Source organism: Carcharodon carcharias, chromosome 1 (genome assembly GCF_017639515.1).
Source record: "Carcharodon carcharias isolate sCarCar2 chromosome 1, sCarCar2.pri, whole genome shotgun sequence".
Taxonomy (NCBI): Eukaryota; Metazoa; Chordata; class Chondrichthyes; order Lamniformes; family Lamnidae; genus Carcharodon; species Carcharodon carcharias.
Window position 1 is genome coordinate 62142971 of NC_054467.1, and position 6000 is coordinate 62148970.

Below are 6000 nucleotides of genomic sequence, written 5' to 3' on the forward strand. Positions count from 1 at the left end.
GTAATCAGTTCTGGAATACTCAGGCTGAGTGGGACGATTTTGGAAGGGCACCAGAAAATTCGACCTGGCATGGTATGGAGATCTGCCGAGTTTCAAACATTTTCTGTTTTAATCTCAAAACCTGGTAGGGCTAGAAGAGGCTACAGGGATAGGAAGGGGCAAGGCCATGGAGACATTTGAAAACAAGGGTGAGGTTTTAAAATTGAAGTGTTGTTAGACCGGGAGCCAGTGAAGATCAGTTAGCAAGGGATGATGGGTGAATGAGATTTGGAGCAAGTGTAGCTATGGCCAGGAGAGTTTTGAATGAGCCTAGGTTTATGGAAGGTAGAAAATGGGAGGGCAGCTAGGACAGCCAAGCCTAAGCAGTAAAAAAGGCATAGGTGAGATTTCCAGCAGTAAATGAATTGAACTGCATTATAGGGGTGAAAGTAGGCAGTCTTGATGATACATGTGCTCAGAAATTCATCTCATGGTTAAACACAATACCTAATTTGTGAGCGGTCTTACTCAGCTTAAGACAGTTGTCAGTAATTGGAAATAGCGGTTCAGTAATGGGGTTCATGGCATGGGCCAAAGACAATGGCTTCAGTCTTCCCAATATTTAGTTGGAGGAAATTTCTCCTCGACAAGTGTTGGATGTCAGACAATTAGGGTGGAAATCATTGACAGTGGAGGGGTCCAAAAAGGTGATTGTGAGATACAGTTGAGTGTCTTGGCATACACGTGGAACTTGATGTTGTATTTTTAGAAGATATTGCCAAGGGATAGCATGTAAATTAGAGATAGAGGAATCAAGAATAGATCCTTGGGGATTCCAGAGGCAACATTGTGGAAGTGGAAAGAGAAGCCATTGCAGATGATTCACTGGCTTCAACTCACCAGATAAAAAATGTAACTAAGCCAGGTCAGCAGCACATAGCTGAAGGACAGAAGAGAGGCATGAGGAAGATGTTGTGGTCATCTGTGCTGAAGGTTGCAGATAAGTTGAGAAGGATTAAGTGGAATAACTTATTACAGTCACGGCCACAGTCACAAAGAATGCCATTTGTGATTTTATCAATGGCCCTTTCAGTACTGCGGCTGGGCCAGAAACTTGATTGCAAGGATTCAAACATGGAATTGCTGGAAAGATGGACACAGATTTCAGAAGTGAAAATGCATTCAAGGATTTTGGAGAGGAATGGATGGTTAGAGTTGGGGCTGTAGCTTTTAATAGAGGGGTTAAGGGCAATTATTTGGGAAGAGGGTTGATGATGACAGATTGGAAGGAGAGGATGGAACAGGACCTGAAGAGAGAAAACTGTTAATAATAAAAGCTGGCTTGGGGCCCAGTAAGTTGAGTGGTCAGTAGTTTGGTCAAAATAGGATCAAGGGAGCAGGAGGTGGGTCTCACGGACAAGATGAGGTCAGATAGGGAACTGTGGGAGATGGAATAGAATCGAAAGAAAAACGATTTCAGGGATAGGGCAACAGGCAACATTTGGGAAAGTTTGTCCCAATGGCCTATGGGGAAGCAGCAAAGGCAGAAATCAAGTGTTTTGATCTTCGAGACAAAAATGTCTATTGTCGGAGATGAGGATTGAAGAGGTGGGGAAGGTGGTTTAAGAAGGCAGTTTGTGGTAGAGAAAAGAAGCCGGGGTTATAATTGTATTTCAGGGTGATCTTTGAATAATGAGCAGTTTTAATAATGGAGAGCCTGGTCCAGCCAGGTCTGGTGATGAATGTCAAACCAGTTGTTTGCCACAGACATATTTGTCCTTCAGACTTAAGGGAATGGAGATGAGGGGTATATCAGGGGGAATAATTAGGGTGACAGAGAGTAATATTTCTAATGGGATAACGACATTAAAGGCAATGGAGAAGGTGTGATTTAGTAAACCAGTAGCTGAAGAAATGTTATGATGAATTCTTGGCCAAAGATTAGAATTTGAAAGTGCATTGGTAAATGATTTGAAGGAGAGTTTTCTCCTGAATACTCTGAAGAGGTATGCGTCACACTTTTCTATGTGCAAAATGTAAAAAAAATGCAAGGCCTTCCAATCAGAGCATTGTGATAACACATTATTAATGGACTAGTGAAGTCCTACATCGATCAGTCATGGGACTTCTGGCATTTTATTATAATCTATTATATTTTACCATTAGATAAAATATTTATTAATGACATTGATAATGGTATTTTAAGAAATCTGCCTAAGTTTGCTGAGGATGCAACATGGTATGTAAAAGCAAGTCAGCAAAAGCATAAGTATTTAAATAGATTCACGGTGAAAACACAGGCCAGTAATTATTGTTAAAAAGAAGTATATATTGGTGCTAAAAATAAATATATATAATTACACAGTGATTGATATTTTCTTGAAGGAGATGACAGAAGTACAACAATTTGAATGTAATATTTGCACACATGTTAAAAATATAAAAATAAAATGCAATAGTTGTCACGAGTGTCTTGCATTATTTAATTTTTTTCAGAAGGGGGGACGTTTAAGTTATTTTGTATTTTACTCTGGCAAACAATTCACTCCAAGCTTCTAAAATGTCACTCATAAACCAGCCACAAAGACAGGACTGAATATAACCTAGATGACTTGTTTGCCTGTTGTCTCCTCTTCCTTTGGATGATGTGCCCGCCCTCTACTTAGCAAAGCTGAAACAGGGAACTCGCTGTCTGAGGAAGTACAGAAAAGGATAGCTGCTCTAACTCAAGACCTTGGAGTACTAAAGCAGCCTGATGACTGTATCACCATTCAAATTTAAAAAACAAATCTTATCCTAGCAGAATATAATTATTTCTAAGCTATTGTTAATAGTGATGCAACGAAAGCTGGCAGAATCTGAGGTAAGAAGTTTTTGTAGTCTTTGTTGCTCTAGTGAAGTGACAACTGGCAGTACAACCGCAGAAATAAACAAAGGAAGACACAGGGCTAATCGGTGAGCAGGAAATGGGATTGGTTTTGGAATACTTGCAAAGACACATTATAGGCCAAATGGCGTGTTAGTGAGCTATAAATTTCTGTGGTTCTAAGATGTTCCTTGAAGGATGATAAAGGTTTTGGGACCTCTACTGCAGATTTAGAGAGAAATAATTTCAGTTAATTACAGGGGTATTCTTTATTCAATAAATTATATGGTAATTTCCTGTAAATATACAATACTGTTCTCCCCTATGTAAAAAGTTCCTTATATAAGGTTTCAGTGGAGGATGGACCACAGGGCTTGGTGGTTTACTGAAATTAAAAATAAACCACAAAAAATATTGGATACATAATTCAAAAATCCTCATTGGTCATTTATTCATCTATAACCCATAAAGTGCACTCTGCACAATCTTTAGAACACATATTCAGTGATTTTAGCAGTCACAATGCTTTCATCCCACACCAGTCAGCCTTTCCAGCCATCTTTGAGACACCATGTCAAACCAAAGACTTCTTGGTGACAAGGATTAGTAGTGGTAAACATGGCTGATGTCTCCCTTCCAACACCCAACCATATGTGGATAGATAGTGTTCCTAACAATGAGAGCCACGCTAAAAATAGAAATATCATGGGACAGACTATCAGCATTGTGAAGTGATGATTGCGCTGCTTGGACTGCTTGGGAGGAAGGCAGCAGGACTCGCCAAGTGTGCCTCCCTGCTCGCACTAGTCTCCTGCATTCACCACAACCTGGCCATCATGACGACACAGCTCTTGCCACAAAGCCTTTGGCGACCATCTCAGAAAGAGGAGGAACAGGAGGAGGAAGAAGAGAAGGAGGAAAAAAGGAAGAGACATTGGGCACATCATCCCACTGGGCAAATTGTCTATGACTATCACATCAGACTCTGGTCCCCCAAAAAATATCCCCAGATCTCTGTTGTTCTTCCCTTTTCTGGGCTGCTTCCAATGAAAAATATCCCTTCTTAAATAAGGAGACAAAAGCTATACACAGTTCTTTAGATATGGTTTCACCAACATGGTGTACAGTTGTAGCAAGTCTTCCCTGCTTTTATACTCCATCTCCCTTTGCAATAAAGGCCAACATACTGTTTGCTTTCTTAATCACTTGTTGTACCTGCATGCTAACTTTTTGTGATTCATGAACAAGGACACCAAGATCCTTCTATACCACAGCATTCAGTAGTCTCTCTCTATTTAAATAATATTCTGCTTTTGTGTTCTTCCTACCAAGGCAGATAGCCTCATATTTTCCCACATTGTACTCCACCTATCCTATCTATATCTCTTTGCAGATTCTGTGTCCTTCTCACAAATTGTTTTCCCACTTATCTTTGTATCATCAGCAAATTTGGCCACAATGGTCCCTTTATCCAAGTCATTAATATAAATTGCAAATAGTTGAGGCCCCAGCACTGATCCACTGAAAACGACCCATTTACAGTGACTGTTTGCTCCCTGTTAGTTAGCCAATCCTGTATCCATGCTAATATATCACCTTAACACCATGAGCTCTTTTCTTGTGTACTAAGCTTTTATGGGGTAACTTATTGAATGTCTTTTCTTGCACTGTATTCAGGTCCATGAGACCAGACTCGTGGCATTGACCTGCATGGTTAACTGCTTGACTGTGTTCATAGTATAAATCTGGAGGTCATCCTGGACCAATGTGGGAAGACACCCTTTCTCATTTCCACCTCCTGCAGTGGAAGGTGCGCCTCCCTGCTCGCACTAGTTTCCTACATTCACCACAACCTGGCCATCATGATGACACAGCTCTTGCCACAAGGCCTTGCCACTAAGCCCTCCAGTGTTGCATCTAAGAACCTACGAGCCCTTTCTCTGGCTTGGTGCTATATTGCCCTGGTTTCATCCAGCTCAGAAAGTCTTTCACTGTCAATTCTAGTCCCTGTTGCAGACACCTTTAAGAAGTGCAGGTCAGCTTTCTTCTGTGTATTCATTATTCATTGTGTGAAGAATAAATTCATGACAATCCCAAAGTTATCCTTTATTGTTGTCTGAAAAGGAAGAATGTGCAGGGCTATGGGGAGAAGGTGTGGGAATGGCACCAGGTAAATGTCCCACAGACAGCCAGAACAAACACAATGGGCCAAATGGCCTCTCTCTGTGCTGTAAAAATTATGCAATTCTCTAATTCTGTGACTCAATGAGCTTGAACGTGTTGCCTCTTGTCTTACTTTTGTAATTTAGTTTGAAGTAAAGTCTCAGAGTTACCATTTTTATACATTAGATTATCCCTCAGTTATATCCTTTCATAGTCAAAAGATCTAATGGCTGGATTCTCTCCACTAATCTCCCTGAAATTGCATGAGACAACAACTGAGCAGGAGACAATATGAGAAGCAAATAAGCAGCCACCTCATTGCCCTGTGCTGAATTTTTTCTTGATTTATTTTGACACAATTCATGGACTGTACAGTATATGTTGCCCATTTATCTTCCTACATGCAGTATTTTACACTTACCCACATTAGCTTTCATCTGCCAATATCCTGCCTACTTACAACACATATTTTTTCTAACTTGTTTTGTAATTCCTTTGTTTTCTCTGCAGAATAAACTGCTCCTCCTAGTTTGGTACTTTCTGAAAATTTTACCAATTTGCATCGAGATTTTGAATCTTTTGTTCAAATTAAAAGCAGTAATAGCCAGATCACCAATTCTTTGAGCAGCCACTCAGCACTTTTCCTATCACAAACATTTGTAATATTATCAATCTGATTTTTCGCTGCAGCTTTTATCCATTGGAAGAGCCTTATTGGAATTGTATGAATAGAATAGGATAGGATTTTTCTGTGATTAAAATTCTGGAACAAATACTTAAAAGATAGTAATGGCAGACTGTTTAATGGCAAAGCTGCTATTGGTAACAAGTTATTTTGAGATGTGACCATAATCATTCACATCCCAACCCTTTCCTGTAAATCAACAATGCCTTTTTATTCCAGATGAGAGACACCTCTAGGTTACCTCACATTCAATTCAAATAGCTGATCTCCTTAACTAATGTACAACAGTAAAGCGACTCATTATCAG